Genomic DNA, 23,940 nt, shown 5'->3' with positions numbered 1-23,940 from the left:
CTTTATTGGAATATTACAAATATGCCGCCTAGTATAAGTAGATACATCTGACTGTTGTTTCTATTATTCAGCTTGTCTATTATTCCAATCTTAGTGCATGGTTCTATCACAACAAATGTAGAAGTCAAATTGTCTTTGAAAAAAAAGTGTTCCTATAGTTATAATCTTGAGACAACCTTCTGATATTACTGTTTTTATCCCACACAGTGAAAGTTTTTTATAATTGTTTCCTTATATTATTACACAGAGATCCTTCTCTAAGTGAATATGGGAAACAGAGATCTCCGTTTACCAGTTTCAGCCTTTGATGAGCAACTGCCAAAACATGTCAGGAACCACGCTAAGCTAGTGTGTCATGTAGGGCAGCACGATGGCCTAGTGGTTAGCACTTCTGCCGCACAGCACTGGGGTCATGAGTTCGATTCCCGACCATGGCCTTATCTGTTTGCCTAGGCCCTGTGTTTGCGTGGGTTTCCTCCGGGTGCTCCGGTTTCCTCCCACACTCCAAAAAAAAACCATACTAATAGGTTAATTGGCTGCTATCAAAATTGAACCTAGTCTCCCCCCGTCTGTCCCCCTCTCTGTCTGTCTGTCTTCCTCTCTGTGTGTGAGTGTGTGTCTATATTAGGGAATTTAGACTGTAAGCCCCAATGGGGCAGGGACTGATGTGAAAGAGTTCTCTGTACAGCGCTGCGGAATTAGTGGCGCTATATAAATAAATGATGATAATGTATACTGTCCACTGTTTGGGTTTATAAATCCTGTTCAATATATGAACTAACCTTATGTATCACTTTGAGCAGAGAATAAAATGGACATTCATAGCTGCATTAGTATTATTTCAGCGAGACCTGAGCATAGATAATGCCACTTCTACACAGTATTTAGGGTACTGAGAGAAGAATATTCTCTTGTAAATAGAGATCTCTGTTTCCCATATCTGTATCAGTCTTACTTCTGTTCTCTATCAAGAGGTCATGTAGAGTTTCAAGTAATTTACGCTTATAAATAAATGTAAATTGCATCAGATATGGAGGTATGCTCAGCTGGACACTTCCCAAGGTGCGTCCAGCTCTGCAAGGGTAGCAGAAGTGCTAGTTGTATGTATTATGTTTATTAGTAGATGTCCCTAATTTGTGCCTGTATAGAACAGTAGAATATGCACCTGGTTTAGGTATCACATACATAAAACAATCTGTCTCTGTCTCGATCTTGTTGTTAATAAATAGTAGCGATGCATTTAAAATAATTTTATTTTTCAGTATACTACAGCAATAAGTAAATACAAACATACGTTGCCTCCCCTTTTAGTCTCCTTTTGCCAAGGACCAACTGCAAATATCAACCAAGTAATGCGATTAAAACACAGTAATTTCATATAATGTGCCCTTACAGGTGCTGTAGGGGAATGTATATTTTCCCTACAAAGCACACAATTTGCATCCAACTCTACATGAATCCTTCAGTGTCTAGTTCTAGACTTCCATATATTTTGGGATGTACATGCACGTCCATTTTTTGGGTGTAATTTTCAGTATCTGTTCTTAATCTGTACATATAGAAAACTACACAGTACTACTTCTTTTGATGTGTATTAGGCATCGGTATGTTATTATTCTATTTAAGCTAAGATCTGGTACAGTGTGGTCTTTCAGATACAATCAAGCTAAGAATTTTCAAGTATAATGTTCAGAAATTCCAATGTAAAATTAAATTAAAAACACAACACGTATAGCAGGCAAATGAGCTATTGTCCACGTGGTCTGAAATGTAACACACGTCATGGAGGTGATTGTGAGAGAATAATGCAGACATCATTATCTTGCAGTTATCTCTGTGCCATGTAGTTCACTGTCTATGTGGCTTGGAAACTCTAGGCTGCCGTCATTAGTGGAGGTATACTAGTGTCATACACTTAGTCTCTGCCCCTGTCACGAGCCGCGGCGGCCGCGGGCACCGCCGCGACTCAGTTCCTGTGTGTTCAGACGTCCCGGCCGTCGCCATGGCGACCGGGACTTCACTTCTGGAAATCCGGCCCGACAGTTGCCAGGGCAACGGCCGGACGCCGGGAGGTTTGCCTAGGCGCTCTGGGCGCACTAGATAGTAGGGCACATGCGCAGTCTGGCGCAATCAGGCAGGGGCTGTGACTAGTATCAGAGCTAAGCTCTGATTGGCTGATACTGGTATTTAAGGCAGTGAGGTCTGCAGCCTCACTGCCGGTTATAGCGTTCTGTCCTCAGTTCTGCTACCTGCTTGTTCTCCCTGTTTGGTTATTATTACCGTTGATTGACTACCCGTGTATGACCTCTGCTTGTTCCTGGACCATTGAACCCTGGCTTCTGACCATGACCATTTGCCTGAACTCCGGATTTTGCTCCTTTCGCTTGTGCACCTGACCTTTCGCCTGTCCCTGGATTTCGTACCTGTGCTAGTGTCCTTTTGACCTTGGATCTCCTCCTCACTTCGGCCTGCCAATCACTCCACTCCTGGGTTCTCCTTTAAGTCAGTATACGTTACTCGACTCTCGGTTGGCCAGCAGCCAAGTCTGTCCCCACCACTAGGGGCTCCAGCGAATACCGGGCCTTCAGAGTAGTCCCCGAGTTTCACTGTACTGGCTTGGGAGTTCCTAACAGCCCCCAGAGATTCTGCTGGCTGTCGTTCAGGGCTGTCTGGAGATAATCTATAAAAAAATGTTTTAAGATATGTGTAACTCAAAATATACAGGTGTTAAGGCAAATTTGCAGGAGTAACTTATTTTTACATTTGTCCGCATCATTGCATCCAATTATAAATGAGGTCTATAACCCCTATCCTATCTGTAACCTTTTGGTATGTACAATCTTTTATGGAGTGTATATGGCCTCTCCTTCAGCTCCTGCCATCTTTTTGCTGGTCGTGTTGGGTAATTGGCATTAGGTACTAATCTGTGACAGACCCCTATTGCTGCATCAACTTAGACTTTAACCAGAGTAGTGTAAATAGCAAATTCAGGTTTGGGATGCAGCGGTGAAGGTTGGCCGGGGACTGAAAGGCTGGTGCAGCCGGCCCGATGATGGTGGTAGGTCTGTATGTAAGTTATGTGCTATATACTAGATATAATAGATATTACTATAAGTGTGCTCCTAGTGTGCTATTTTTAATACCACTACACTTACACTTACACAATTTTAACTATGATTTTGGCTGTCCATATATTTTAATGTTTGGAAATAGAAATAAAGATTGTCTTTTTATTCATTCCTAAATGTGTGGAAATTTTTATCTCTATTTGCCACTGATGTGAATTTTGGGAATTATAAGAATTTTCCAGCTAAGTGCACAAGTATTATATACACACTTCTTCTGCTCTTCTACACATTTCTTCCTTCCCATTCCCTCTTTGATCCACTTCAGTTGGGTTTTCATCCTCTTCACTTCACTGAACCTATCCTCAAAAAGATCTCTAATGACCTTCTCACTGTCAAATTCAACTTTTATTACTATTTACTAATCAACCTGGATATCTTTGCTGCTTTTGACACTTTCGTCCACCCTCTTCTCCTGGAAATATTACACTCCTGCATGACACTTTCCATCCTCTTTCTGTCAAGGAATTGCAGAGATGGCCGCTAACCGGTATTGGCGCAACTGAACAGGGTGGCGCTGAGTCTAACGTACCCCCGGTATTCACCAGGGACCCCCGCACGAGGGTTTGGGCTTAGCTGCAGAGGGTACGCAGGTTGCGGTTTTCCAAGACAGTCACCGGTGTAGCGACAGAAGTAGATAGGCAATCCAGGTCTGAGCCAACCGAGCGGTGCAGCACACGGAGAATCCAGAGAGAAGTCAAGTCAAGCCAAATAGTCAAACCAGCTCTGCAGCAAGGTACCAAAATGAAACACAGGAGAGTAGTCACAGGAAGCCGAGTCAGAACCGAAGAATACAGTGCATCAGAAGTTCAGGAAACGCTGGAGCAGGAGTGAACCAATACTCTGGCACTAGACATGTGTCAGAGGCTGCTTTATATACCCCTAAGGTGCATCCTGATAGGCTTAGGGAGATTTTGGCGGTCAGACATGCTGGCTGCAGACAGGTGATCAAGGAAAGCGTCCCGCTGCTAGGCAACAGGACGTGGTTGCTGAGAAGGTGCAGGCGTCCGTCTCCTAGGCCAAGTGTCAGTGCGGAGACGGCGCCTGACACTTTCTATCCCACACTTCCTGTCTTTGAGATATTTCTTCTTGGATTTCTCACTGCTTCTTTAAACTGAATATATCTAAAACTTACATAATTGTGTTCCCACCCTCTCAAGTCCTCTCACCTCCTCTCATCTCTTTATCCATTGACAACAAGAGTTATCCTTGAGAGGAAACAAAAACTCTCATCCACTCACTTTCCATCTCTTGTCAGGATTAATGCAATCTCCTCCTCACTGTTTTCCCTTCTTCCCACTTCCAATCCATTATCACCTATAAAGCCCTCACCCAATCCTTTACCTCATACATCCTCAACCTCATGTCCATACATGATCCTGTTTTTTTTACCCACTGTATTGGGTAGAGGTTTAACTTGTGATAATTTTGCCCCTTTTATCTCCACCTCTCCTCATGCCTCATGTTTCTGTGAGAGGTTATCCTCCTCCTAACCCGTCAGTGCTGTTTATGCCTTTTGCTTGGCAGTACTCCCTATAATGTAGTGTATATATTTATTGCTAGTATACTCTTTTTTGCATTTTTTGTTTTGTCTGGTTTTGCCATGTAATGTTTTCCTGTATACACTCTGTACAGAGATGCATACCCCTTCTGGTGAATTATAAATAAAAATAATAATAGGAAGAAAAACTTAACTAAAATAAAGACAAATGGTCAAGCATATACATTAAATAACCATTACACAGATAATCGGTGTTCCTCTGGATGACAGGAGAGCAGTAAAGACAGCAGTGAGAAGAGAATACTATGTATCCTTGACTCTACAGAGCAAATCTTGATTACCAGTAAGACCCCATGTGTACATTTCAGTACAGGCAAAGAAAGATATAGCTGATTAATTTACTGTAAGTTAATAATGATAACTGGTCTTTTAGGTGTTTTTATTTTGGTTGCCAGATTGTCAGTAATGCATGATCACCTAATAGCAGCCCTGGTTCCATGTTACAAAATATACAAGAATGTACGATATTCCATAATGGTGAAAAGAGATTAGTTCTGCAATCAAAGACAGAATATACTCAATATTTCACTATTTGTTAGCAATGTATATACTTTAAATGTGCTACTAGTTTTAATTAAATACTTAAGAAGGATCGTTATTAGTAGCCTTGAAAACAATGTGCCCTCCTTGGGACTTATTTAATACCAAGAAACAGTTATCAGCTATTAGCAGCCTGGTGTTATCAAACTATCAGATGTGATGATATGATTGGTTTCTAGGCGATACAGCAACCAGTGCTGTACTTGCACCAATTTGCTAAATCACCCTCTCTGAGCACATAGTTCTCATAACATGGTCAGCAATAAAAAAGGTATGAGTGAGAGAATAAGGAGCCATAGCAGAAGCCAAAAGAAGCACTTTTAGTGTAAAAGAGTGTAGTGTGCCGTGTTCCTGTTAAAATAATTCTATAACATTTGACAAATTCAGAATATGAAAAATTGCCTTTATCCTGTATAGAAAATATGGTGATACATAAAGATAACTTATGAAAGATATGCTTCATTCATCCTCTCAGAGTGACTGTTATGTGTGAATCCTCTGGTAAGTGATATCTGTTTTATTTTGAGTAAAACATTTGCTGCATTAGCAGCATTTCATCATCATCATTTATTTATATAGCGCCACTAATTCCGCAGCGCTGTACAGAGAACTCATTCACATCAGTCCCTGCCCCATTGGAGCTTACAGTCTAAAATTCCCTAATATAGACACACACTCACACACAGACAGACAGAGAGGGAGAGACTAGGTCAATTTTGATAGCAGCCAATTTACCTACCAGTATGTTTTTTGAGTGTGGGAGGAAACCGGAGAACCCGGAAGAAAACCCACGCAAACACAGGGAGAACATACAAATTCCACACAGATAAGGTCATGGTTGGGAATCGAACTCATGACCCCAGCGCTGTGAGGCAGATGTGCTAACCACTAGGCCACTGTGCTGCCCCAAATGCCCCAGCATTTGAATGGTTTCTCTCCTGTGTGAATCCTCAGATGTTTAACAAGATGTGAACTGCTGGTAAAACACTTGCTGCATTCAGAGCATTTAAATGGTTTCTCTCCTGTGTGAATTCTTTGATGTACAACAAGTTCTGACTTTTGCTTAAAACACTTGCTACACTCCGAACATTTAAATGGTTTCTCTCCGGTGTGAATTTTCTAATGTGTCACAAGATTTGACTTTTGGGTAAAACACTTGCTACATTCAGAACATTTAAATGGTTTTGCTCCTGTGTGAACCCTCTGATGTATAGAAACACATGACTTTTGGGTAAAACACTTGCTGCATTCTGATCATTTAAATGGTCTCTCTCCTGTGTGAATCCTCTGATGTGTAACAAGATGTGACTTCATGGTAAAACACTTGCTGCATTCAGAGCAAGTAAATGGTTTCTCTCCTGTGTGTAGCCTGAGATGTCCAACAAGATCTGACTTTTGCGTAAAACACTTGCTACATTCAGAGCATTTAAATGGTTTCTCTCCTGTGTGAATCCTTTGATGTCTTGTAAGATTTGTCTGGAAGTTAAAAAACTTGTCACATTCAGAGCACACATAGAGTTTCTCTCCTTTGAGATTCATAATGTGTTTGGTAAGTAACGACTTGATAAGTTTTCTCCTTTTCAGATAATGAAAGCTGCTTCTCTGAATCCTCTAGAGTTCTAGAAGAATTAATTTTTGCAGACGGTATTACTTTTTGGTGAGTTTTTTTTTGATCACTCGAATGTTCAGAGAACAATGGTCTTTTCTGAGACACCTTCTGTTCTTGCTAGTAATCCTGCTCACTACTTCACCTGTAATAAAAAAATATGATCATTTTAAAATCCTAATGATTACCACAAGGAATCTACTTCAACAGTAGTAGTGGTTTATTGTACAAATAACCCAGTCATTGACCATTGTTTACATATTTCTGGATGTTGCCAGATTGCTGGGTCCTTATTGCCAATTAAATGTACAGTAAATAGAACTCCGTCCTCCAGCAGCACATACCATTTTTTATTAAGATAATACACATGGTCTGTTGATTTTTCTGTAAATATTTGTATAATCATTTTATTCTGACATCAGAATGCTGCTCTCAAACCTTACTCACCTCCAACACTGACCATAAACGGGTAACACATGCTACCAATTGATTTCAAGGGTAGTTTGGAAATTCATATTAAAGAGATGTGGTTAGATTTGGTGTTTGGGTTTAGGTTTTAACAGAAAAGAACAAGAAAGTAAAATTTTTAAAAAAATTACTATAATCATTGAATTATAAAACAATGGGTGTGCCTGGCAATGTATTTATGACTCCTTCTCTCAGTCTGAGTTCAGCATATCGATATATAAAAAAGAAACGATGATAAACTGATGCATAAAATAATATTAAAAATAATTTTATAGTTGGTAGGAACTGCACATCTAGATTCTCCTTTCTATATGCTAACAAAGCAAAGAAATAAGGGTGCACTCAGTTCCTACAGAAGACAGCTAGTAAGATTGTTAATATCAAATATAGTAATATAGCATTAGGATTTTTACTTATTCGAATAAAACAAGAAAAAATTGGAATACTATTGTAACTTATTAGTATATTATTGTAATATATTTAATCTTAATTTATAAAACCTAAAATGGGGAATCAAATAGATAGAATGTGATCACATTTGTATAAATAGCTGAACATTCACTCAATGAATCATCATTCCCCTCTTTAATATTGGAATAAACACCAAAGTAATAGTGCTGATAAAGGATTGGCAAAATGCTTGTGAAAATATCCTCTATTATCCCTTAGTACTGATAGAGAATATATATAGATATATTGTACATTTATTGAATATATATATATATATATATATATATATATATATATATATATATATATACATGTAATTTTTATTTCCACAATAGCAAAGCCCTATAATTATAGTTATAATTATGCTAGATTGCAGTACTAGCTATATAAATATTGTTACGACAAGAATACATCAGACAGTTATAAAAGACAATATCTGCAACATAATATCTGCCAACATTTGTATATGACTGTCTGACTGTCTTTCTGCCATTTCATCTTGGATGTCCTCTCGTCAACTCAAACTTAATCTTTCTAAAACAGAGTTAATAATATTCCCACCCGCCAACAAGAGCATACCTGACATTTCTATCTCTGTTGATAACATGACCATAAATCCCACCCCACAAGCTCGCTGCCTAGGTGTAATCCTTGATTCACGCCTATCCTTTGTTCCCCACATTGACTCTATATCTAAATCATGTTACATACATCTAAAGAACATTTCCAGAATCCGCACATATCTCACACAAGACACTGCTAAAACCTTAATTCATGCACTAATCATCTCCCGCATTGACTATTGCAATTCCCTCCTCACTGGTCTTCCCAAAAACAGACTCAAACCCCTAAAATCTATTTTGCATGCTTCGGCAAGATTGATTTTCCTTGCAAATAGCTATTCCTCTGTTGAATCACTCTGTATGTCTCTACACTGGCTGCCTGTCTTCTACCGAATCCAATATAAAATACTTTTACTAACCTACAAGGCCATCAACAAAGCTGCACCAACATACATCTCCTCTCTTGTCTCAAAATATCTCCCAACTCGGCAACTCCGTTCTGCAAAAGATCTGCGTCTCTCATCCACCCTCATTACATCCTCCCATTCCCGGTTACAGGACTTTTTTCGGGCTGCACCCACTCTATGGAACTCTCTCCCTCGCACAATAAGACTCTCCTCTGTTCTACAAACTTTCAAGCGTTCTCTGAAAACCTACCTATTCAGACAAGCGTATAATATTCCTCAACCACCATCTTAACCTCACTACCTTTAGCCTGTTACACAATTTCACACAAGACAACTACCCCCGGACCAACATTATTGTGTGACAGGATCATTTAGCTTATGAGTCACCCTACCTTTGCAGTCTGGCTGGGCCAAGATGCAAAATGTATACTTAACCTCATGTGTCAATCTCCCATTGTCCCATAGATTGTAAGCTTGCGAGCAGGGCCTTCTCACCTCTTTGTCTGTTTTACCCAGTTTGTTTATTAGTTTATTACATTTGTCCCCAATTGTAAAGCGCTACGGAATATGTTGGCGCTATATAAATAACTGATGATGATGATGATGATGATGTAGAATAATATTGTTTTCTTAAAAGTTGTTACCTTATTTGTGTCAATTTCTCCGTTAATGTCTTTCCTTTCCTGCTAGTTCTTACTGTTCCATCCCTCCAGCTCTCCAACCAGTAGATCAACCCTCCACTCTTTCAGCAACTTACTAACACTAAGCTAATACTGCCTATTTATAGTCATTCTTCTTCAATAGTTTCTGGGATGGACAAAAGTATTCCCGGACTGTTTATCCTGAGTTAAATTTTAAATTAGGTCTCATAAAAATCACTCTTTCATCAGAACAGCTTCAGGTTCCCATGTATACCTCTTTGACTTGTAAATGAGATATAAACATGCCTAAGGTCACTTACTGCACAGGATAATTCTAATTAGTTCTTGGCAGGTGGTAAAATCTTGCATTGTAATTAGATCATATCAGTCTCTGACATCCTGTTATGTCAACAAATGGACCTTTTGTTTAAGATTCTCCTATTGTCAGAAAGAGAAACTGTAAAGTTGAGCTTTAAATCATTTAATTGATACCACAGTACTGATAATAGTGGATATATAGATATATATTACACATAGGATCCGAGACTACTGATAGGAAATATAAAGATATATATTGTTACCCACATTTATGTTGTTAAACAGTAAGTAAAAATATTATAAAGGCACTATTGTGCTCTTACATTAATGCTGACTCTAATAAATCACATTCTGCCATGTGAAAACTGTTTTACAATTTCTTAGCGAAAGTATAACTCATTGTACAGGACATATTTAGGAAATAGGTTTCTTTACCTGTGCTCCCTATGAGTGGGATAGGATATGGATCCGAATGGAGATGGATAGAGGAGACCCCTAACTCATTGTACTGGACGTTTGAAGACTTTTTTAGACTCTTAAAGTTACAGTGGATTGGGGGAGTGAATGTTTTTGAGAAATGTTTTATCTTTTTCTAAATTTGAAAAATTCTGCCCAATTTTAAAAATATGGTATTTCATAACATTGAGCATGTGAGCTACAGAGGGATTAGTCATATTTCACAATTACAGAGGGGGCTGGGTGGTGTTTATGGGCTGTGGAGGGTCACACTATCACTATTAGCCCTGGCCCTGGAAAATTCTAATTACACCTTGGCAGGTGGGAAAATATTTCATTCAGTTAGATTATAGCAGTCTCTGCAATCTTCTTATGTCAACAAATAGACTTTTTGTTTAAAATGTACCTATTGTCTAGGCAGACAAAGTGAGCAGAACTCTGATTTCAAAACAATTCACTGTTATAAATAAACTAATAAACGTTATAACTCACAAACATATGAATATATATGTATATATATATATATATACACACACACAGATTCAGTAGACCGTGTTGGCTATATACGGTGGTTTTCCATACCGACTCTTTCTCCTACTGCCTTTATTGTAGTGCTGTCAAATTCTATTCACTTTCCATGACGTCACTTCTCAATTTTAACTTCCATTTTGAGAGATATATATATATATTTATGTATATATATATATATATATATATATATATATATAAATATATATATATAGAGAGAGAGAGAGAGAGAGAGAGAGAGGGGGGAGAGGGAGAGACAGAGAAAAAGGAAACTCCTCAAAGCTTGCAATACATTCAAATATTGTACTTCCATAAAATATAATACAATAAATACAAATATTCATCAGATAAAGAGAACACAGAGGGAGAGTGATAATAGTATGGTAAAGACTGTAAGGTTTAAAAATCAGGTGTAATATTGCACACACAAATAAAAACTGAAGGTTTTCTGTGCACCCACACAAGACAAAAGCTGTGATATATTTGCACAGGAGATGATGGACTCACGATCTACTCAATTTCAGAGACACAATTTATATATTTAGATGTAGGTGGTGCTCCAGTGAACAAAACAAATAACACTCCTGTAAGGCGCTCCTGGCCAGAAAAATTCTCTTGTTCTGTAATTTAAAACCTATATTTATTATTATAACAAATTTAAAAAAAGATATATGAAAGGATATATTTTCACATTCCAGCATTCACCAATTCCATTATGGTGACATTTTAGACTATAAGTTGAGAAAGCGAAATTAGTAAAGAAAAAAGTGTTCAATTAAAATTATTCTCCAAACCCTAAGTAGGGCTGAACTCTAATTTGCAATTAATAATGAAATAAACTAAGCATATTACCACTGAATCTGGGGATAGATGTGACTTGCATCAGAACAACATTGTTCCATAATGTGATACTATTTGTATATAACTACTAATAGAAGTGATAGTAATGTTGGGAGTATATTTGTATTAAATCCCCCCAAAAAACTGCAGCTTTGGAAAATTTTCTCTGAGTAACAAATACATTGAACTAGGTGAGGAAAGTATAATTGAATTAAATCCCCCAAAGCTGCAATTATGGAAAGTTCAACGAGAGTAACAAATGCACAGATTTAGGTGGGGAAAGTTTATTTATATTAAATCCCCTAAAACTTTGGAATGACTTTTCTGAGTAATACATACACTGATCCCTGTGATCCCTGTGAAAATCCTATCTTACAAAATAAGATAGGATTTTCTAGACTGGAGTGCCTACATTTTTTCTTCTTACTTTGTGACATTGTTCATGCCCCCCCCCAGTCTGTCTGCCATGACTGTCGTTCTCCACAATGAAGCGTCTCTCGGTTACTGATAGGCAGGAAGCGCATGGCACAGTTATATCATCACAGTGCTGCTCATGATGTGGAATGTTTTGGAGCTGGGAGTGAACCTAATTATATAATTATATGGAATCGTTATTTAAACAACATATTTTTTGTGTGCGATGGAGATGAGGCTACTTTGGAAACTTTTTGTGATTCAAAATCCTTATAATATCAAACTCATCTTTAATTATAGCAAAATTGGAGTTAATGTTCTGGATTTGTGGATTTATGTGGAAGAAGACAAAGTGCTGACTGGCATTTACACAAACCCACAGACGCAAAGTCATATACTGACATCACAAGTAATCATCATCTTATACATGTAAGAGGTATTCCTAAAAGCCAATTTCAAAGAATTAGGCACAATTGTACTAATTTGGAAAACTTCAATAATCAGATTCAAGTTATAAACAATATGTGAAGTTTAAGTATTCAACGTAACGCTCTAATAATGAGTAAAAACAAGTTTAAAGACAGTATGAAGGGTATTCCATTCATTACTGGATGCGATTTTCAATATAAACAGTTAGGGAATATTGTTCACATACATTGGCCTTTATTAAAAAGATAAATCTTTGACTAACATTGTTTCTGAAAATCCTAAAAAAATTATCGAAGAGCAAAAAACCTAGTGAAAAGTATTTGTTATAAAACAATCAAAAATGGTGCCATTAAAACAAAATGTTTTTTGTTCCAATTGCATTATGTGCAGGACATCTAGAAAGAATTAAAACCTACACCAAAGAGGTGGTAATATTAAAAAATGCTATGAATTAAATTCTCTATCTAACAACAGTAAAATTAAATATCAAGGTAATACACAATCCATTATAGATTTTGTGGTATATATTTTGTTGAGGGAGATTGGTGACGTAAGGAGAAAAATGAGGATTTAGCTGAAGTTGAAATGGAATTGATTTATTTATTTGATACTATCAGCCAAAATGGATTGAATCTAGATTTTGAGATCAAATGATTTTTGTAAACGTCCCAATAACAGATCTTTGAGTGCTTTACATTTTTTGCTTTAAGTTTAGCTAATATTAACAGTTCATTTCATAAAAATACAGCTGGTGATTTACAGTAAATGATAATTGTCTGATATAAGATGTACCTGTCAAAATGTTTTTTGGATGCTTTACATGTTTATATAGATAGATTCTGCCCATTATATAATGGACACATTTATTCATTGTTTTCTTTACTTACATGATGTAATTAACAATTTGAATAAATGTGCTTCATTCTTACGTTTGCTAATTTATGTTTGTAATGCAATGTTGGATGTGAGTCTGATTGAATAACACCAGTACTATAAGCTGGGCACAGATTTACGTTATATCTGCCTTTGTCATATCAAAGACCTAAAGAACAACATTCTAACTGTGCTTCTATTGTAGATTACAGTCTGTGCATCATTATCATGCACCTTGTTAGGTTTGTTATGCCCTGCAAATTACACTTTTCCTTGGGACCATAGTGGTGTAAATATCAGATTGTCTGTTTATTCTCCACATTGCATCAACTAAGGGTGCTGCTCATTTCACAGCCACTAATGAGTATTATATTCGTTATGGATGAGTTGCAGCGAGTAAGTTATAGGCTGCTCAATTTTTTTGTGGGCAAGGATGCCCGTGCCTCAAATATAGTCATCATTGTTATTCTCATTTAGTGTGATCGCGTTTATTATAACACAATCACAGAACGATTTTGTTTTTTAATTCATTGATTTGGAATTATATTTATCTTCAATTTTAGTACAACAGACTTACTATAAACTGTACATAACGGGCTTTATTTCAGTATAGGGTTATCCCCCTGTGTGTGTCCATGCAGTACTTTTCTGCTATATATTTTCTTTATGTGGATATGTCTATAGTGTGTATGTTGGACTGCCTGATAGGTGAGTGATTCATATTCAATTGTTCTGATCATGCTGCGGGAGAAGCTATTGCAGTTGATTCATTGGAACAGTTACTGCAGTGGATTTATTGGAACTCTGTCTCTTTTACTAAGTATAAATGATCATATGTGAACTAATTATCATATCAGCATAGAGTGATTTTTCTACATATACTTTGCTGTGACATGCGTGTCTATTTAGAACAATGAACAAACACTATAAATTTAGCCAAGCAGAATATTAAGTGTGTGCTCAAGTAGAATCATGTGATATATATCTTCATGTAGATATTTAAAGAGTAGAAATATTAGATTACTTTATGAAGAAATGGTTTCTAAACTCTTTTTTGCTAAGAGAAAACATGAAGTTGTTTTATGACATTTAATCTATGTTTAATTTATGTGATTATGTTATTTGCTTGTCAATTTCTATGAAATATATTATAGTAGATCTTTGGATATGACTTTTAATCAAATTTTGATTTAATCACTACATTAAATTTGATGATTGGAGGGTAGAGACTAATGTTGGTAATTCAGCACAAAGTGTCTCACGTCCACTCTGGAGACACTTTGCATGTATATTTTTACAGAAATATTTGCTAATTTTTCCTCAAGGCTCATAGAGGTGCGATGAAAATGAGCGGATATTTTTGCATAGTTTTACCGTACCGGTAATAGTGCGCAGCTGTAATGTTCTCAGGAATTTCATAACTAATTGAATCCCTCCCTATAAATACCATCACGGACTGTTACTACTCCCACCCTGCTAAAGATACTACGGTATTGATACCCATTGGTGATTACAGACTCCTTCCAGATGGACTTCTTTATTCTGTTTGGAACATTCTGATGTGGTGTTACCTGGGCTTGTAACAACTTCACATTTATATGAGAAAAAGATCTACATAGTGATTCCTATCTTCTATCTGGTAGGAGTCCTAATATACTTTATCCAGGGAATCTGTTGTTTTTCATTTGTATTTGTTCATGTACTCCTAAATATGTTTATGTTTTATACAAGCTACACGAGATGATTTTTTCATCCTTTTTTATTACATGTTGCTGGAGATTGACACATGCTCTAAAGATCAAAGGGATTTCAAGAAAAGATTGATTACAGATATGATGATCAACTTCTATGTTCATGTGATGTAATATCATCAGCTGCTGCATGAACACACAGTATAACAGTATCACACTATTACTATTTATTTTTGTATTTTTGAAAATATGCTCAAAGATTTATCCAGACAATTATAACACAGAGTAAGTAGCATTTCATACTGATCAGCTTTTCACTGCATGATTTTTCTGGCACTGTGGTGGGATCACGTTTTTTCATTATTTAAATAGCGGGATCTAGTATGTGGTAATGTGATATTTAAAAAACATGCTTTATTAAATGTTGTTTCTATTACTTTTAAATTATTGTTTCACAATGTCAATTCTAAGGGAATTCATCAAAGAAGTCTTACGAACTATAACAACTACACATACAAGAAAGATACTTTTATTTGTCTTTTTTTTAGTGGACTTTAGATACTTAATTCTTTGTATTGTGTAAGGATATTAGCGCTGTCACTCTCTTCATTTTTGCTGTAATGATAACAATGATGACCAGTGATTGGTTGGCAGATTGTCAGCTTTACATGAGCTGCTAAACACAATATTCATTAATAATGAAAAAATATATTAGTGCCGCAATCAGAACCAGAATCTACATATTTATCCATATCAGTTTTTATTTAACATCAAGTGTTATAGAGACAGCTGTCAGTATTGTAAATGTTAATTACAGATTATGTTTGAACAAAGTCATTCAGACATATGCAGGACAGTCCTACCTGATGTGGATCACTATGTGCTGTAACTCAAAGCAACCAGATATCAACTAAAAGCAGCTTGATGCCATCAAATTAAAAAGTGTAATAAACTGATTGGCTGCTTTATGATACAGCAACTAGTGTATTACTTGCAAGACTTTACTGACTAGCACACAGCACTCATAGATGGAGGTAAGACAGCAATAGAAAGGAACGAGGAAAAGAAAGAGGAGATATAACAGATACCAATAGGAGAACTTAAAGTGTGTTGTCTGATGTTTTGAGTGGTCAGAAATGAGGACTATAATACTAGCTAGATTCAGAGAATGTTAATGTTTTCCCCCTATTTGAATCCTCTGATGTTTTACAAGCTCTGACTTGAGACTAAAACCATTTCTACAATCGGATTATTACAAGGTTTCTCCCCTGTGTGAATCTTTTGATGTGTTACAAGAGTTGACTTCAGAGTAAAACACTTACTACATTCAGTGCATTTAAATGGTTTCTCCCCTCTGTGAATCTTTTGATGTGTTACAAGAGCTGACTTCAGAGTAAAACACTTACTACATTCAGTGCATTTAAATGGTTTCTCTCCTGTGTGAATCTTTTGATGTGTTACAAGTGTTGACTTGAGAGTAAAACACTTACTACATTCAGTGCATTTAAATGGTTTCTCCCCTGTGTGAATCTTTTGATGTGTTACAAGAATTGACTTCAGAGTAAAACACTGACTACATTCAGTGCATTTAAATGGTTTCTCCCCTGTGTGAATCTTTTCATGTGTTTCAAGAGATGACTTCTGGGTAAAACACTTACTACATTCAGTGCATTTAAATGGTTTCTCTCCTGTGTGAATGCTTTGATGTCTAACAAGATTTGACTTTAGAGAAAAACACTTGCTACATTCAAAGCACTTAAATGATTTCTCTCCTGTGTGAATCCTCTGATGGTTTACAAGATTTGACTTCTGGGTAAAACATTTGCTACATTCAGAGCAGTTATATGGTCGTTCTCCTGTGTGATTCCTGTGATGCACAACAAGTTCTGACTTGAAAGTAAAACATTTGCTACATTCAGAGCATTTAAATGGTTTTTCTCCAGTGTGTATCCTTTGATGTTCAAGAAGATTTGAACTGCGGGAAAAACACTTGTCACATTGAGAGCATTGAAATGTTTCTTCTCCTGTGTGAATCCTCTGATGTTTTACAAGATTTGACTTCTGGGTAAAACATTTGCTACATTCAGAGCAGTTATATGGTCTTTCTCCTGTGTGAATCCTGTGATGTACAATAAGATCTGACTTTTGGGTAAAACACTTGCTGCATTCAGAGCATTTAAATGGTTTTTCTCCTGTGTGAATCTTCTGATGTTCAACAACATGTGAACTGCAGGAGAAACACTTGCTACATTCAGAGCATTTATATGGTCGTTCACCTGTGTGAATCCGCTGATGAATAACAAGTTTTGACCTTGTTTTAAAACATTTGTTACATTCAGAACATGGAAAAGACTTCTCTACTTTGAGACTCATCATGTGTTTGATTAGTAACAAGTTAAGTGTAGAAGGATTCTCCTATTGAAAAATAGGAACAGAAAACCTAGAAAACCTTCTAGTTAAAGAATTAGCATCTGTGGCCGATATGACTTGTTGGTTGTTGATGCTCAGAGAACAAGGTCCTTTTCCAAGAAATTTTCTGTTCTCAGTGGGAATACTGCTCATCGATTCACCTGTCATAAAAAGCATGTTATTATTTATATTATTATTTAATAATTACCTGGGTGAATCTACATTAACAGTAGTAGTATTATATTGTAGATGCAACATGAACTATATTTATATACACTAACAAATATGTCTCAGTAATTGACCATTGCTTTCATTTTTGTGCACATTGTCACATTATTGGGACCTCATTACCAGTTAATATTGCAGTTAAGAGAACTCTATCCTCCCACAGCAGATAGAAATATTTATTAAAATAATGCACATAGTCACGTTTGCACAAATCTAGTGCAAATTTCCTGTATAATCGCACAGTACTGATAGAGAATACATAGATAAATTACACACTTGACCTAAAGTACTGATAGAGAATATACAGATATATTACACACATGACCCACAGTACTAATAGAGAAAATAGAAATATATAACACACACGTCTCCACTATACTGATGGAGAATATATAAATATATATTACACACATGATACTATGTTATTGATGTAGAATATATAAATAGATATTACACACATGATACTATAGTACTGATAGAGTACCTGGATAGAGTTCCTTTATATCCTTCATACATTTATTATTACACGGTCAATAGATGGTTCATGAAACTATTTGAGCCTAAATTTTAAGTTATTGTTCAACAACAGTTGATTTAGATTATGTAGTAAGTATATTATTTGTGTTATTATGTGTTTACATATATATATATATATATATATATATATATCACAAGAGTGTACCCTTATATTTATATTTATGTTAGATTGCAATACTAGCTATATAAATATTGTTAAGACTAGAACACTTCAAACATATATAAGAGACAAAATCTGCAACATAATATCTTGAAAACAATTTTGTATGTATCAGTATAGAGATACCTTATGCTGTCGATTTCTCTGTTAATCTCTTTCCCTCCTGATCTTTCTTACTGTTCCATCCATCCAGCTCTCCAACCATCAACTCATTCAGCAACTAACTAACACTAGTCTAATACTACCTATTTATAGTCATTCCTCTTTCATAGTTTCTGGGATGGACAAATGTATTCTCAGACTGTTTATATTGAGGTGAAATATAAATGCATTCTTTCATCAGAGCAGCTTCAGCTTCCCATGTATAGCTCTTTGACTTGTAAATTAAGTATAAACATGAGTAAGGTCTCTTACTACAAAGGAGAATTTTAATTAGTTCTTTGCAGCTGGTAAAATCTTGCATTTTAATTAGATCATATCATTCTCTGACATCCTGTTATGTCAACAAATAGACCTTTTGTTTAAGATTCTCCTATTGTCAGACAGAGAGAATGTACAGTTGAGCTTAGAATCGTTTAAATGATACCACAGTACTGATAATAGAGAATATATAGATATATATTACACATAAGATGCCAGACTACTGATAGTAAATACAAAGATTTATATTGTTACCCACATTTATATTATTAAACAGTAAATATATTATAAGTATAAGTATACTATTGTCCTCCTACATTAATGCTACCTTGCAGTCTGCCATGTGAAAACAGTTTTTACATTTCTTTGTGGAAGTATAAGTCATTATACAGGACGTTTTAAGGATATAGGTTTCTTTATCTGTGCTCCTTATGAGTGTGATAGGATAAACTGAGCTGCCTTCTATAGATAGATCGAGGAGACCCTTAACTCATTGTACAGGATGTTTTAAGGATATAGGTTTCTTTATCTGTGCTCCTTGTGAGTGTGATAGGATAAACTGAGCTGCCTAATATAGATAGTTTGAGGAGACCCCTAACTCATTGTACAGGACATTTTAAGACTCTTTATTTAGAATATTACAGTTACAGTGGATTGGGGAGTGAGTTTTTTCAGAAATGTCCCCAGCTGTTCTCCGTCCGCTTTGCTGGCAATGTCACAGTTCTGGTAGCAGCTTATCTTCTCTCCGCAGAGAGTGGGGCGCCAAAAACAGTATTCACTAACTACAGAACTCTTTTCAAGTATTTATCTCCTGACCACCGGATATCCAAAAGAGAAAAGAACCTGACTCGTATCTGGGAGACAAGTGCCAGCTCTGTACCCCTATCGCTGTGTGAGACAACACTGACTTGGGAGAAAAATCTGAGCTCCTGATGATACAGGATACTAACAGATAAGCCTTAAAGATTTTATATCTGGTACGCATATTATATTTGCATGGAGCTGGTACTCTTGAGTGCACCTATTCTATTTTTGATTCACCTCAACCTGTGTGTCTGTACCCACGTGGTGATCTTTATTTCTACTACTTGGTACATTAGCCTGTATTGTTACATACAGTATTATACTATGTGGCGCCCCCTCCCGCTTATTTTGTTATATATATATATATATATATATATATTTACATGTAATAAATTCAAATATCATATGTCCATAAAATATAATACAATAAATACAGATATTCATCAATATATTTTACTGATGAATGTTTGAATCCACTGTGGGTTTTTTTTTACATCTATAAGTCTACATCTAATATATATTCTTTATTGTACACAATATTAAAACTATATGTTTTCTCACAGTACACCAGCAGCGTAATATAAAATGAACATATGAAAAGTGCTCATGTGATTTAAAATGGAAAGATTACCTCTGTATTACACATAATGTGGAGTAAATCTTTTTGGACATTACAGAATATAATTGTTTTTATTAATAACATGTCATGGTATATAGAAAATTGGATGTGAGGTTTAGTATGAAACAGTGTCTATGTTCTTTGTCCACATATTTCATATAGTAGCACTTTATTCATTTATCCAGTTAAGGTAGCCTTTCACCTTTATAATCTTTTATTGGGATAATACAAAAATGTTTCCTAGTATACGTAGATATATCTGTCTGGTGTTACTATTATTCAGTTTGTCTATTATTCCAATCTTAATGCATGGTTCTGTCACAACAAATGGAGAAGTCAAATTGTCTATCAAAACGAATTGTTGCAATAGGTATAATCTTGAGACAACCTTCTGATATGAAACATTTTATCCCACACAGTGAAAGAACTACACTATAATTGTTTCCTTATAATATTACACAGAGATCCTTCTCTAAGTGAATATGGGAAACAGAGATCTTCGTTTAGCAGTTTCACCCTTTGATAAAGCACTGATAAAACATGTGTCAGTGACCACGCTAAGCTAGCGTGTCATATAAACTGTCCTCTGTTTGGGTTTATGAATCCTGATCAATATATGAACTAATCTTATGTATCACTTTGAGGATGGGATAAAATGTACATTCATAGCTGCTTTAGTATTATTTCAGTGAGATCCGAGCACAGATATGATTCAAGTGTATCAATGCCACTTTTACACAGTATTTAGGATACTGAGAGAGGAATATTCTCTTGTAAATGGAGATCTCTGTTTCCCATATTTGTATCAGTCTTACTTCTGTTCTCTATCAGGAGGTCATGTAGAGTTTCACGTAATTTACGCTTATAAATAAATGTAAATTGCATCAGATATGGAGCTATGCTCAGCTGGACACTTCCCCAGGTGCGTCCAGCTCTGCAAGGGTAGTAGAAGTGCTAGTTGTATGTATTATGTTTATTACTAGATGTCCCTAATTTGCGTCAGTATAGAACAGTAGAATATCTCCCTGACTTACTCCAGGAGGGAACAGTGGTAAATGTGCCTGGTTCAGGTATCACATACATAAGGCTGTCTGTCTGTGTCTGGATCTTGTTATTAATAAATAGTAAAGTGACATATAACATTTAAAATAAAATTTTATTACAGTATAGTACAACGATAATTAAATACAAACATATGTTGTCTCCTATTTAGTCTGCTTCTGCCAAGGACCAACTGCAAAGAACAACCAAGTAATACAATTAAACACAGCAATTTCATATAATATAGTATCCTCAACACATATATAGTCTGTGGGAGGGGCAAAGATGTAATCAGCCAATCAAAAGAGATTAATTATGAACAGTTCATATCTTGTACCCGGGATGAGCACCCACAAGTTATACGTGTCCTGACCGGTGCAGTAATAGATGTATATATTCCCTACAAAGCCCACGTTTTGTGTCCAACTCTACTTGAATCCTTCAGTGTCTAATTCTAGACTCCTGTCCTTGTTCTGGATGTACATGTACGTCCCTTATTTGTGTGTAATCCTCAGTATCTGTTCTTTATCTGTATATATAGAAAACTACACATTAATACTTTTTTTGTTGTGTATCAAGTCTCTAAATGTTTTAATTCTGCTTAAGATAAGATCTGGTTAGATGTGGTATTTCAGATACAACCATGTTGAAATCCTGTCCTCAGGGAGCACTAACAGAGCGTATCTTCCAGGTCACAGGGGAAATAATTATTACTACCTGTGAATCTATTACACGTGTCAGTCAGTAATACATACACCTGTGCTCCATCAAGGAGATGGGAAACTGTTAGGGTACCCTGAGGTCTGGATTTGGAAAACACTGCTATATACACTGCTATATACACTGCTATATACACTGCTATATACACTTCTACCTGGGTTATATTATTATTATTATTAGTAGTAGTAGTAGTAGTAGTAGTAGTAGCAGTAGTAGTAGTAGTAGTAGTAGTAGTAGTAGTAGTAGTAGTAGTATCTTTAATTGATAAGGCACCACAAAGGGTCCACAGCACCAGACATGACATATACAGAAAACAGTGACCTTGTCCATCAATGGTATTTTATTTTAACATTAATGCAGATTTAGAATTTTAATGTGTCCATCTTTGGGGGGTGGCAGTATCCAGTCATTCATTATAAACTTTAAGAAAATTTTAGACTTCAATTTTGGATTTATAGGTACAGAAAGTGTCACTTATTGGGAGTGGGGTTTTCTTAAAATAAAATTGTCCTATATTTTATCCTCATAGCAAATTGGATATAATCCTTTTTTAATTTAAACCCCAATAATATAAGTGTCCAGTGAAGGATAAACCCTTTTTCTTTTCTGTGTGTGTGTAATACTTATATTATCCAGGCAGGTAAACATTATACCTAGAGATAGAGACAGATCTGTGTTATGTGTGTGTGTATATCTATGTGTCCCATTATGTGTGTAAGACATGGGAGAGTTGAGGAACACAGAGTGGTTATTTTCCATCACTATATCTTTGTATTTCATTATATTAAAGTAAAAATAGTATGATAAAGCATGTAAAAACTTGGACTAAATGAAATTAAACCTATTGTATTGTCTAAAGCTTCAGTGTCTAAGTGACCAGTGTCAGCGTTGTACCTAAGGGATACAACGACCTCTGGCTCTCTTCTGATATGTGGGTATCGATCGATAGAGAAAAGAAATACTCAGTCTTGTAAGGGCTGAATACTGATTCTTTTCTGACAGCCCTAGTCAGATATTGCCTTATTTATACAACATTTTATGCTTACATGTACATTTCATGAAATTAATTGACAGCTGAAAAAGATTATGGGGTAAATGTATCAATCTGCGGGTTCTTCAACACCCGCGTGTTCAGCCTCTTCCGCGATTAAATTTCAAGCGGCGCTGCATTGTAAAGGGTTAACTTCCCTTTACAATGCAGCGCCGCTTGAAATTTAATCGCGGAAGAGGCTGAACACGCGGGTGTTGAAGAACCCGCAGATTGATACATTTACCCCTATATGTCCATAAATATTTCTGACAATTAATTAAAACATTCTTGCTTTAATGGTGTCCTTGAGCATCTTTATCTTCTTTGTAGCTTTCTGGTATACATAACATTCGTTTTTTAGACACTTCAAGGTTTCCACGTACGTACATCCTTTCCTCTTAGTAAAGCCAGCTCGTTAGTTTCTCAGGGACAAAAGCAGAAAAACATCTTATATCAGTATTTTAATTCAAGTCAGTTTTATTCATTTCAACTTGTGTTATATATATATTAAAAAGCTTGATCAAACATATTTATTTTCTTATAATCAATACATTGATCCACGCTGCATATTGCTCTCACATAACCCCTCTTTTTATCATACTTTTTAATATAACCTGCCTGTCTTTTTATGTCTGTGGATTACACCTGCACTTTGCCTACTTCAATGAATGGAATCCCTTCTGGACCCTAGACGCTGGTAAAGATACATTCAGTCAAAGTCTTATAATCCACATACATTCATCTTATTATGGTATGACAATAGGAGGCATCCGGGGGGGGCTTAGTAATATAAATCAGGGGTAGATTAGGTATAAAGATATGCAGTGCGCTCGGCAAGTGTCTTAGTCACTTATTTCACAAAAAGGGGAATCACCTTTTGTGCTGCATAGTTTGAATAGGAAGGTGAGGGTAAGGTATCAATATAGCTGAAAAGGTCTGGGGGCGCAAAACATTTTATAAGCAATAAAACAGTTCCATAAACTAAGCAGCGTAATAATTATGCATAGTATCAGCACTGGATGTATCAGTACATTTAACATTGCAGATACTGAGGGGGACGCT

The 23,940-nt window shown here is 36.0% G+C and overlaps 1 pseudogene; it reads right to left on the bottom strand.

Annotated features, from left to right (window-relative positions):
- LOC142151191 (uncharacterized) overlaps positions 1-23,940 on the bottom strand; it is a 282,776-nt pseudogene that overhangs the window by 57,426 nt on the left and 201,410 nt on the right.

This window comes from Mixophyes fleayi, chromosome 4 (assembly GCF_038048845.1).
Source record: "Mixophyes fleayi isolate aMixFle1 chromosome 4, aMixFle1.hap1, whole genome shotgun sequence".
Taxonomy (NCBI): Eukaryota; Metazoa; Chordata; class Amphibia; order Anura; family Limnodynastidae; genus Mixophyes; species Mixophyes fleayi.
Note: the sequence above shows the minus strand (reverse complement) of the source record. Positions and strands in the feature narration are given on the sequence as shown.